The 13,397-nt window shown below is 40.8% G+C and overlaps 1 long non-coding RNA gene across 2 annotated transcripts; it reads right to left on the bottom strand.

Annotated features, from left to right (window-relative positions):
* Positions 1-439: 439 nt before the first annotated feature.
* Positions 440-1,674, bottom strand: LOC144782775 (uncharacterized). Of its 2 annotated transcripts, XR_013601256.1 has the most exons (4): positions 1,564-1,674; positions 1,025-1,125; positions 857-936; positions 440-764 (listed from the first exon to the last, which is right to left on the bottom strand). It is a non-coding gene; the product is annotated as an uncharacterized LOC144782775 (long non-coding RNA). The 2 variants fall into 2 exon arrangements; XR_013601255.1 differs by having other exon boundaries at positions 440-936.
* Between the last annotated feature and the right edge of the window lie 11,723 nt (positions 1,675-13,397).

Genomic DNA, 13,397 nt, shown 5'->3' with positions numbered 1-13,397 from the left:
TACATTTGACATTGTCAAACCATACAAGTGAGTAGGGTAGGGATCTGTTACCCGTCCTAAAGAAGAGTAAATTTCAATGGGGTACACCCTAAGAAATCTCTGACCTGGGTCAGTATAAGCAGTTACAGAAAAAATGGTCAGAGTATATCGATTCGTGAAAGCAATCAATGTTAAGCAAGTAATTAATCAAAAATATAAAACCAGACAATGTTGTATCCACAGTGTGCTTACACTATTTATTCCTAAGTTCAGCATAGTATAAATCAAGTACCTGGTTCAATTCCATAGGTACCTAGACACAAGGAGTATCTTTACATACAGACACAGGAGATACATTAATCGATTAAGTCATTGAAACATCTGTACACCAGTAGGTGTTATTCTTATATTGAATACACCGTTCATAAACTTCATATAGAAAAACCAAACATTTTGCGCAAATTATTTACATGAGTGTCGCGCTCAAAGTGATAGAAATAGGGGAATAGTTAAGTGGGATGGGTGTGATAGGAAAAAAGTGGGGACTAGGTAAAGGTGGTTGTGACTAGAAGCAATCACAGTGGAATAAAATAAACCCTTTACAGTCTGTAGTTCGATCTGCAGTTCCAATATACACATATACATAGGATTCGTATTACTCTGTAGATTTAATCCTATGATTGGAGATTGGTTGTAATCTGGTCTACGTTTCGACCCCCAGGTTTACAGGGTAGGTTTGATCCTCATAGTGGGGTCTTCATCAGGACGGGGCAAAGCAGGAGCGCCTATGAATAATAATTCTGAATGAGTGTATCATATATTTAGTGAAACTGAAAGGCACACTGCGGAAACACATCAATAAATATGAAAGGCTTACTTTAACAGAGGCCCTTATGTGGCCGTAATGTTAGGACCACCAAGGGTTCCTTTCCTTTGGGGTGGTTACTCCGCCTTTATCTGAAAGGGGAGAGTAGAATTACTAGCCAAACTTATTTAAAGCGTAGCGTACGCATTAATTATCAAAAGGTCCTGAGGGGGTACTTACTGGGATAAAAAGCTTTTCCTCCAAAGGGTTGTTTCTCTTTCATGAAGGTTCACAGCTAAGTCGCCGTATATGTGGTCATGTTTCTCGCACCACGAGCGATTCTGAAGAAAGAGGAAATCGCCGGTTGTTAAAGGCAGTTGCCTCGGTATGCGGGGCACATTTGTCAAATTGCCGGTTTTTAATATTTAAAGATCGGCGCTCGAATGCAGCGCTACTCATGGGGCTAAAGTTACACAGTGATATTTTGCTAGCATCTAGCATTACATATGGGAGCTGGGAGGCACCGTTTTGTTAATTGAGCGATTCTGAAGCAAGAGGAAATCACCGGTTGTTAAAGGCAGTTGCCTCGGTATACGGAGCATATTTAACAAAATGCCGAGAGGTCGGCGCTCAAATGCAGCGCTAGTCATAGGGATAAAATTACACAGTAACATTTTGATGGCATCTAGCCTTACATATGGGAGCTGGGAGGCGCTGCTGTGTGTATCGCGCACCAGGTCTCTCTCATTGCTGGGACCCGAGGCAGGAAAACGGCTCACCGTAAAGTCTTGACAGCAGTGGCTGTCTCTCAGATGCTTCTTCCTCGTATGCCGGCTGTGTCTAAGCCGCGAGGTGCAGCCGCCGGATACTTACTGGAGGCTCGACTGCTCATAGCCAATCAAAGCGTATGGGCGTAGGGGAGCGTCTGTGAAGTCCTACCGGTTGATGAGCATGTTAGGGACTATACAGCAAAATGAATAGATTCTAATGAATACACGCTGCGTGTAGAGTTAATATTGGCAGTAATGCATATATCTAAGGAAAGCACAGTCTTTCAGTCATTTACCTATAAAGATGGGGACACAGCAAGACTTATTACAGTATCTTCTATTGCAAAATACATAAACAAGTGTCTTCTATTGCGAAATACATAAACAAAGTGTCACAATGTATGCACATTTGCGTCACCTAATATGCTTGGTTGGTTTTCAGCTTAATGCTGTTCCCTGTCAGAAATAAGAGCAGATTTTAAATAATTCATGACCGCTAACACAGTATAGCTAGTCTTAAAGGAACATCCTCTGCGCATGGAAAAACAGGTATCATGACACACAGAAAAGGTTCACATTTATACATGTCCTGTCGCTATTGACTGAGTAGTGCCATTTGAGAGAAGGTGGCATCCTGCTCGTTAAGGCCATTCTGCACAGAATTAAGTGACTGCATCCACTTACATTCACGTAGGTTTAGTATTGAGTCCATATCTCCACCCCGTGCACCAAATGGCACTACTCAGTCAATAGCGACAGGACATGTATAAATGTGAACCTTTTCTGTGTGTCATGATACCTGTTTTTCCATGCGCAGAGGATGTTCCTTTAAGACTAGCTATACTGTGTTAGCGGTCATGAATTATTTAAAATCTGCTCTTATTTCTGACAGGGAACAGCATTAAGCTGAAAACCAACCAAGCATATTAGGTGACGCAAATGTGCATACATTGTGACACTTTGTTTATGTATTTCGCAATAGAAGACACTTGTTTATGTATTTTGCAATAGAAGATACTGTAATAAGTCTTGCTGTGTCCCCATCTTTATAGGTAAATGACTGAAAGACTGTGCTTTCCTTAGATATATGCATTACTGCCAATATTAACTCTACACGCAGCGTGTATTCATTAGAATCTATTCATTTTGCTGTATAGTCCCTAACGTGCTCATCAACCGGTAGGACTTCACAGACGCTCCCCTACGCCCATACGCTTTGATTGGCTATGAGCAGTCGAGCACGTTGCAAGCAGTAATGAGTAATAAGCATCCAAACTTCTTGGCTGTAACAGGAGCGCAGGACTCGTCATTTTAATAACAGCGCGCCAAAGCACAAAAAGCAAGCCTACTCAAGGCGTCAAATTGAAGCACCATTCATCCAAGATTATCGAAGTGTACTCTTCACCACGGACTACAAATCCCATAATTCCAACTCAACAGGCCACATGCTTGCCTATGGATTTGCCTGATAGAAAACGTCCATAAATCATGTGAAGTACATCGAGATTTGACTGGAAGCAGCCCCTGATGACGGGGGTGGAGTCCCCCAGAAACGCGTCGGGCACATTACTCCTTGCAACGTGCAGAAGCGAGCTGTGACATTTCAGCCCGGAGAGGAGAGCCCTGCAGTGTGCCTCTCATGTCACAGGCATCTTGTTTGAATATTGCTACGCGGCAGCCTGGCCGCGGAGAGGGCACCATCGCCTGCTGCTCTGTAACGAGGAGCGGCAGGATGAAGCTCAAAGCATCCAAACTTCTTGGCTGTAACAGGAGCGCAGGACTCGTCATTTTAATAACAGCGCGCCAAAGCACAAAAAGCAAGCCTACTCAAGGCGTCAAATTGAAGCACCATTCATCCAAGATTATCGAAGTGTACTCTTCACCACGGACTACAAATCCCATAATTCCAACTCAACAGGCCACATGCTTGCCTATGGATTTGCCTGATAGAAAACGCCCACAAATCATGTGAAGTACATTGAGATTGGACTGGAAGCATCCCCTGATGACGGGGGTGGAGTCCCCCAGAAACGCGTCGGGCACATTACTCCTTGCAACGTGCAGAAGCGCGCTGTGACATTTCAGCCCGGAGAGGAGAGCCCTGCAGTGTGCCTCTCATGTCACAGGCATCTTGTTTGAATATTTCTACGCGGCAGCCTGGCCGCGGAGAGGGCACCATCGCCTGCTGCTCTGTAACGAGGAGCGGCAGGATGAAGCTCAAAGCATCCAAACTTCTTGGCTGTAACAGGAGCGCAGGACTGGTCATTTTAATAACAGCGCGCCAAAGCACAAAAAGCAAGCCTACTCAAGGCGTCAAATTGAAGCACCATTCATCCAAGATTATCGAAGTGTACTCTTCACCACGGACTACAAATCCCATAATTCCAACTCAACAGGCCACATGCTTGCCTATGGATTTGCCTGATAGAAAACGTCCATAAATCATGTGAAGTACATCGAGATTTGACTGGAAGCAGCCCCTGATGACCGGGGTGGAGTCCCCCAGAAACGCATCGGGCACATTACTCCTTGCAACGTGCAGAAGCGCGCTGTGACATTTCAGCCCGGAGAGGAGAGCCCTGCAGTGTGCCTCTCATGTCACAGGCATCTTGTTTGAATATTTCTACGCGGCAGCCTGGCCGCGGAGAGGGCACCATCGCCTGCTGCTCTGTAACGAGGAGCGGCAGGATGAAGCTCAAAGCATCCAAACTTCTTGGCTGTAACAGGAGCGCAGGACTCGTCATTTTAATAACAGCACGCCAAAGCACAAAAAGCAAGCCTACTCAAGGCGTCAAATTGAAGCACCATTCATCCAAGATTATCGAAGTGTACTCTTCACCACGGACTACAAATCCCATAATTCCAACTCAACAGGCCACATGCTTGCCTATGGATTTGCCTGATAGAAAACGTCCATAAATCATGTGAAGTACATCGAGATTTGACTGGAAGCAGCCCCTGATGACGGGGGTGGAGTCCCCCAGAAACGCGTCGGGCACATTACTCCTTGCAACGTGCAGAAGCGCGCTGTGACATTTCAGCCCGGAGAGGAGAGCCCTGCAGTGTGCCTCTCATGTCACAGGCATCTTGTTTGAATATTTCTACGCGGCAGCCTGGCCGCGGAGAGGGCACCATCGCCTGCTGCTCTGTAACGAGGAGCGGCAGGATGAAGCTCAAAGCATCCAAACTTCTTGGCTGTAACAGGAGCGCAGGACTCGTCATTTTAATAACAGCGCGCCAAAGCACAAAAAGCAAGCCTACTCAAGGCGTCAAATTGAAGCACCATTCATCCAAGATTATCGAAGTGTACTCTTCACCACGGACTACAAATCCCATAATTCCAACTCAACAGGCCACATGCTTGCCTATGGATTTGCCTGATAGAAAACGTCCATAAATCATGTGAAGTACATCGAGATTTGACTGGAAGCAGCCCCTGATGACGGGGGTGGAGTCCCCCAGAAACACGTCGGGCACATTACTCCTTGCAACGTGCAGAAGCGCGCTGTGACATTTCAGCCCGGAGAGGAGAGCCCTGCAGTGTGCCTCTCATGTCACAGGCATCTTGTTTGAATATTTCTACGCGGCAGCCTGGCCGCGGAGAGGGCACCATCGCCTGCTGCTCTGTAACGAGGAGCGGCAGGATGAAGCTCAAAGCATCCAAACTTCTTGGCTGTAACAGGAGCGCAGGACTCGTCATTTTAATAACAGCGCGCCAAAGCACAAAAAGCAAGCCTACTCAAGGCGTCAAATTGAAGCCCCATTCATCCAAGATTATCGAAGTGTACTCTTCACCACGGACTACAAATCTCATAATTCCAACTCAACAGGCCACATGCTTGCCTATGGATTTGCCTGATAGAAAACGTCCATAAATAATGTGAAGTACATCGAGATTTGACTGGAAGCAGCCCCTGATGACGGGCGTGGAGTCCCCCAGAAACGCGTCGGGCAAATTACTCCTTGCAACGTGCAGAAGCGCGCTGTGACATTTCAGCCCGGAGAGGAGAGCCCTGCAGTGTGCCTCTCATGTCACAGGCATCTTGTTTGAAAATATATATATATATATATATATATAAAAACAAATCATTAAATAAACATATATAACATTTTTATCATAGCATAGAAAATGGTTAAGAATTATTGTTACAACTATAGTGAGTTCAACATTAGCAAAAGTGTTGGATAGCGTAGAGGTAAAATTTACTATTCCCACTCCAGTGGGTGCAACAGTAGAGAAAGCGCTGGATAGCGTAGGGGTTAAAATTACTATTCCCACTCCAGGGATGTATGAAGTTACAACACATACTTTTACAACGCCTACCATTACAACAAAACTTTTACAACGCAAAAACTTTTACAACGCATACATTTACAACGCAAGATTTTACAACGCATATACCTTCCCAACGCATACCATTACAACGTAAGTATTGGTAAGTATATAATAATTTTTTGAATATAAATTAATTAAAAACATTATTATATAATTTAATTGTATTTAATTTTATTTAATTTTATTTAATTGTATTTAATTTATTTAATTTAAATGTAATTTTACTTTATTTTTACAAAGTACCCCTGTACCCCAAAAACCCAAAACTGACCCTGAACCCTAAAAATACCCCTTTACCCAAAAACTGAAAACTGACCCTGAACCCTAAAAACACCCCTTTACCCAAAAACTGAAAACTGACCCTGAACCCTTAAAATACCCCTTTACCCCAAAAACTGAAAACTGACCCTGAACCCTAAAAATACCCCTTTACCCAAAAACTGAAAACTGACCCTGAACCCTAAAAATACCCTTTTACCCAAAAACTGAAAACTGACCCTGAACCCTAAAAATACCCCTTTACCCCAAAAACTGAAAACTGACCCTGAACCCTAAAAATACCCCTTTACCCAAAAACTGAAAACTGACCCTGAACCCTAAAAATACCCCTTTACCCAAAAACTGAAAACTGACCCTGAACCCTAAAAATACCCCTTTACCCCAAAAACTGAAAACTGACCCTGAACCCTAAAAATACCCTTTTACCCCAAAAACTGAACACTGACCCTGAACCCTAAAAATACCCCTTTACCCAAAAACTAAAAACTGACCCTGAACCCTAAAAATACCCCTTTACCCCAGAAACTGAAAACTGACCCTGAACCCTAAAAATACCCCTTTACCCAAAAACTGAAAATTGACCCTGAACCCTAAAAATACCCCTTTACCCAAAAACCCAAACATATAACATTTTAAAAATAATTATATACTTACCAATACTTACGTTGTAATGGTATGCGTTGTAAAGGTATCTGCGTTGTAAAAACATGCTTTGTAAATGTATACGTTGTAAAAGTTTCGTTGTAATGGTAGTGCATAGTAAAAGTTGCGTTGTAAACGTTGCATACCCACTCCAGTGGGTGCAACAGTAGGGAAAGTGTTGGATAGCGTGGGGGTTAAAATTACTATTCCCACTCCAGTGCAACAGGAGGGAAAGTAAATACTTCATAGATAAATATAATTAAAAGAAATATTAATACCAATTACAACTAATTACCAATTATATTTAAATTAATTACCAATTAATATTTAATTAACAATTAATTAAAAATAAATACCAATACATGAAATAACATATTAAATTAATTATAATTAAATTACTTCCCACCCTATTGCCCTATAAACCCACAACCCGCTACAGAAAATAAATTACTAAAATAACATATTTATCAATTAATCAATTAAAATTAATTGCCAATTATATTTTAATTATTTACCAATTAATTTTTAATTAACAATTAATTAAAAATAAATACCAATAAATTAAATAACATAGTAAATTAATTATAATTAAATTACTTCCCACCCTATTCCCCTATAAACCCACAACCCGCTACAGAAAATAAATTACTAAAATAACATATTTATCAATTAATCAATTAAAATTAATTGCCAATTATATTTTAATTATTTACCAATTAATTTTTAATTAACAATTAATTAAAAATAAATACCAATAAATTAAATAACATAGTAAATTAATTATAATTAAATTACTTCCCACCCTATTCCCCTATAAACACACAAACCGCTACAGAATTATATTACACAAAAATTAAAAAATATTAACTTACCTTATTTTCGATATTTTTGTTGTCTATATTCTATCTAGTCGATATTATGTCATTCTATATTTTTGACTTCGATATTTTGGCTACTCTAGTCGATATTTTTGTAGTCTATATTATGTCTAGTCGATATTATGTCTAGTCGATATTAAAAACTCGATATTATGTCTAGTCGAAATTAACAACTCGATATTATGTCTGTTCACCCTTTTTAATAATAGCAGCACTAAGGCTTATTAAAACATTTCATTCTTATGATGCTAGGTATTTTTTAACATTTACTTACCACTCACTCCTGACCCTACCTCTCACCAACTCTCTCACACCACACATGGAGATTACATCAGTGCTCACACATATTCGCTGGTAGTAGCACGCCGCGTTCCGTAGAGGGATGCGAAGACCCCTATGATGAAGCATGACACCAAGGGCCCTTTTGGTGTGTGAGGGGTATTTAAGAAACACAGTGTGCTTCCTACCAATTATAGGAAACACCCCTAACCCATGATCAGACTTCATTCAATTGCAATCTTCGTTGGGTGGATATTTTTGTTTGGTAATAAAAGTAGGGGTATTAAAGCCACGATGCCCCTCGCATTTAGAGGTGGGGATTGAGACTGCAGGAGTATGATTACACGTTTGTGCATCGTCCAGGAAAAGATCAAAACCCTGCTGACTACTTCTCATGTGTCCCAATACCATATCATAGTATAGTACCACTTCTAAAGCAGCTGATGCTTATGTTAACTTCATCGCAAAATTGAGTACCCCTGCTACCATATATGGGGAACAAATAATTGCTGCCACGAGCACTGACAGAGATTTGCTAATACTCAAATACATTATAACACATACATCTTGGAGGAAACATACTCAAACTCTTAATGATGACCTCGTATACCAGAAATTAAAATATGTACAGGAAGAACTTTCAGTTACCTAGAAGGCAAGAATTGTTATAGCTGAGAGCCTGATACAACATGTCATTGAAATGGCACAAGATGAACATTGTGGAGTTGTTGCTGCTAAATGAGCACTACGGGCCTGAATGTGGTTCTCTCGTCTTGAAAGAGTTGAAAAGGAATTAAGGGCATGTCATTTGTGCAACTGCTTCTCATCCAAAACAAATGCACATTCATTAAATATGTGTGATCTTCCAAAGCATGCATGGAGGAAGATTGCATTGATTTCTTTGGACCTCTTGACAATGGACAATGGATATCATCTATTAGTAATTGCTGACGAATACTCCCCTTCTCCCCTCATCTTCCATTTTCGTCAACCACTCATGACAGAGTCACTGAGATATTAAAAAGTGTTTTTGCAACATTGGGTGCTCATACGATTTTGTCAATTGTCAAGAATTTGAAGATTCGTTCACTTACCTAAATGTCAAGCATTAGAAAAGCACACCGCTCTGGCCCCAGGCATATGGTGTTTTTGATCGTTTTATGAGTACCTTCAAAAAGACCGTTCAGCACACTGCACTTAAAAGACTTGAACACAAATCATTTCTTCACTCTACTATCCTTGCACACAGGTCAACTCCCCATTCGACCACAGGCCAAAGCTGTCCCACCTTAATGTTCGGGAGAGCCATGGGAATCCGATTGCTGTAAGATCTAGTGACATTGATAAACTTCGCACTACTGGTTCGCCTTGGAGGATTGTGTTCAAAAGACGAGATCAAGCCATTGTTGATGCTGACCCACTGAGGGCTGTGGCTATCAAAGGACGCATGGTGACTGCTCATCGTCCTAGAAAGTCCATCACAAGAGATTCTTCTTATTTCAAACAACTGCCTCGAGGTTTATTAACTCCAGATGTTCAGAGTGAGACCCGTCCATCTGGGAGTCAGGAGAGACCAAAGATTGCACCTATGTGTGTCACCTGTCCCTTTCCTACATCTCCTCAACCTCACATAGAGAGATCTGGAAGATTGATTCAAGCACCTCAATGACTCATTGAGGAGTTATGATGTATATATGTATGTGTATGTACTTTTTATTTAACCAGGTGAAAGATGTAGTGTGTTATAGATAGTGGGACCCCTTTGTTCCCTGAGGACTCGTTAGAATAGCGACATAAGTGATAGTATGTGGTTAAGAAAATTCATGACCTAATACGGGCAGTTAACAATTACAAAACAATCCTATTTTACCAGATATCTTCTGGGATTCTCAGGTGAGATGTCGGAAAGAGCAAGATCTTTTTAGGCTGGGAGATTTTTCCAGCAGAACTAATAAATACATTTGAGACCCTCCGGCAATTTTAATCTGAAGCATAATGAACATCCAGGATTTTCTTTGGAAGAAAGGGGCTGGGGCATCGGGGTTCTCCAGGGTAGAGTTTGTAGAAATGATGACGGTAATGAAGACTTCTATTGGGTCACTATATCAGGCATTGAATAGCTTAATGCCTAACGATATTGACAAGCATGATAGATGGTGGCAAGAGAAGTTGCAGGTAGGAATTGAGGTGTTCTCTGAAGCACTGGATCTTGCTCAGACTATATTAGTCTTGGCAAACTTGCAACCCTAGAATTTTAAAACAAGTTTAAAGTTATACTATACCCCGGGAAGAATAGCAACTTGGGGCGGGTCTACGGGTTCGCACTTGTCTCAATGTCAGCTCCATGGTGCCAATTTTATATATATATTTGCAGGATGCTCAGTATTAGGGGGGTTTGAAGGGGGAAATAACTGATTATCTGGAGAAAAAGCTGGGCCTAAATGTGTGATGACTCCCCAACTCATATTACTATGGGTACATAATAAAGTATTTCCAAGCCATGCACATGCATTTATGTTTATCACCATGACAGGTTTAAGATTGAGTTTAGCGACGGCCTGGTTAGATCACTGCCCCCCTTTGTTTTATCAATGGGTAGCCCGGTTCTTACCCAATTATCATATTGAAATGGTAGTGTATGCAGGAAAAGGTAAATCTGCTAGGAAAAAAGGGTTTAGGGTGTGGGCACACATCAAAGAATGGATCTCAACAACGTTAGAGGGACAGAAGGGGAAGAACTTGGGAGTAGGCTATCGGTTAGTTTATTTGCACTGTATCTGATGAATTGTCGACTATTTACTCTCTCTCTTATGTGAACTATTCCATTTTTGTAACCATAGGAATTTTAACTTTTTACGCTCTGCTGGATCTGAATTAATTGGAACATGAATTGTCTGCTTCGTTTGGGGGGTTTATAAAAATGTATTAAGGTTAGTTAAAAAAAATGGCACTCTGAAGAATAAAGGCGTGTAATACTGAGCTCTGTGTGTGGCATGATGATTCACATATGAATGGGCTGGGGAGGGCGCCACAGGGAGAATGAGGCAAATGTGATTTCGGTAGCTTGGTAATGGAATTGGAGCAGCATCATTTAATGACCGACCCCATTACATGTAACATATATGCTTTACATGTGTTTGACTGTATTAATATGTGTACATTTTAGTAACCAATCATAGTAAGTGGCTATATATTCCTTTTAATGAGAGCCACTTGTATATTTAGCAGAATTATAACAAAAGCAATCACCACAAAATAAATGTATGCCTTTTTTAATTTGCATTTGATATAATCACTTATGCTGGCCTTATTCATTTAAAACATGTTTAAATCTAGTGTTGGCCTAACTTGTAACCAAGCCTCAGTGCACATGTTACATTGTATAAAGTGTTTTGCAAGTATCTTGTGTTGTTTCTTTGCAGTTGCTTATCAATGTCCTTGTTAGTTTAGAACAGGCTTATTGTTCTTTGCATTAGATTATCAGACTACTGATTCTTTTAATTACGTTTTGGCTTCTGATATTACTAGACTCAGACGGTGCGAGGCAGCCATTCTCTACCAGACCAGACTGATGTTACATCCAATGTCATCCAAATGATTGCTTCTTTGATAGAAGCTATGAATATAGGGAGTCTACCTGCTCCCAGAGAACCCTGTCTTTGGCTTGTTAGGTGGAAGATAATAAGGAGAAGCCTTCTAAAATCTTCTTCCATGCTTTAATTGTGTGCTCTTTAGAACAGCAGATCAGACACTATACTGACTTTGCTGACTGAAAACATCTTCTCAGCCCTGCCTATTTCCCCTGCCCAGATTGTTAAGCTTCATGATTGAATAGTCTTTTCATTGAACCTCAAATCTGGTTCATCTGACGTTGACACCTTTCTCATATAATTTCCCCTTGCGACTTTCAATACTTTATTTAGAATAGTGAAGTTCCTACATGAAACCTGCTTGGTTCCATTTTTAAAATATTTGTAAAATTTATTTATTTTAAGATTGTCACTTGGTGCACATTAAAAATGTCCTCAATTTGCGGTCAAGGAAAGGAAAAGTAAACACCAATCTCCACGTTAAACAAGCAGCTGTGTTTCACAAGTCATTGTTTTGAAATTTCAGCAAAGGCAACATGATAACAAATAGTTTCAAGGCCTCTTTATTACTCGAACCCTTGCTGGATTTCTGCAGGGTTATCGTGGGGGTACTGCAGCACGTCCGCACCCCCACTTCCAGCACCCCTGTTTGTGAGTATTGATCAAATGTATCACATAGGGACACTGTGAATATGAATGAAAGAGAACTTAGAAGTGGACAGCTTGCTAGAAGATCTGCAAGAATGAGAATTTCATCACAAAAGTATAAACATTTTGTTCATGAATGCTCTATTTCTATATTTCCCTGAATTTAGGGATTGTTTTTCTATTTGTATTTAGACCTTTCGGCATCCCTCTGTAACATATTTGTACTTCATGCTTCTCCTCTCTCTTTTACTTCTGCTTCCCACTTTTTATCTTTTTATCTTTTCTATCCTCAGCCTATACCTTTCTTTCCTTTTTTCCTAAAGAGGAAGGGAGATATGTTACAATCTTTGCTCTCCTACCTTCTTTGTGTGTCACATATTACGACATCTGTTTCCCCCTTTTACACATCAGTTTATTGGTTTGCCCCATGTTTAAACTACTGGTTTAGACTGTTGAATCTGTGGGAACTTGTGACCGTTCAGAATGTGCGTTGGACTTGGTGAATAAACCTTTTAAGAAGATTTGCCTGCAGACTTAGCTTGAACAAAGGGATGTATGACATTACATCGCATGCTTTTACATCGCATGCCTTTACAACGCTGTTTTTACAACGCATGCCTTCCCAACGCATAGTGCTTTTGGGCGCCGGATAGTGAATAGTTTAATTTACTATTCCAACTCCAGTCCCTGTGGATAGTAGGGAAGGTGTTGGATAGTAAGTTAAACATATTCCCTATCCTAGAGCGCCCCCCCAGTGCAATGCGTTGTAATGGTTTGTGTTGTAAAAGTTGCGTCGTTAAGGCACTGCGTGGTAAAAGTTGCGTTGTAAAGGATGTTCCCCTGAACAAAGGGATTGCTATATGCCTAGATCACTCACCAGTAATCCCGTTCCTCCAATTTTCATGTATTCGTTCCAGACCCTGTTGTATCTCTCGATACCTCTGATTCCACAGTTTCAGGTGTGTTTCAGTACCACTTGTCATCCATTTTATTGGGCAAAACAGCTAAAGCTGTTACAGAATGTTGGTCTGGGGCGGTGAAGGCCTGGCACAAGTAAGGGAAAATCGGAGTTCTGGAATTACTGATATTGTATCAAGTCATTAAATACACTGTTTCTTTGAAAACTTTATCGCTGCTGTCTTTTACAAATTAATTAAACAGAAACGTTTCAGTACTAAATGTCTGACACAG

Source organism: Lissotriton helveticus, chromosome 9, assembly GCF_964261635.1.
Source record: "Lissotriton helveticus chromosome 9, aLisHel1.1, whole genome shotgun sequence".
NCBI lineage: Eukaryota > Metazoa > Chordata > Amphibia > Caudata > Salamandridae > Lissotriton > Lissotriton helveticus.
This window is presented reverse-complemented; position numbering and strand designations above follow the sequence as displayed.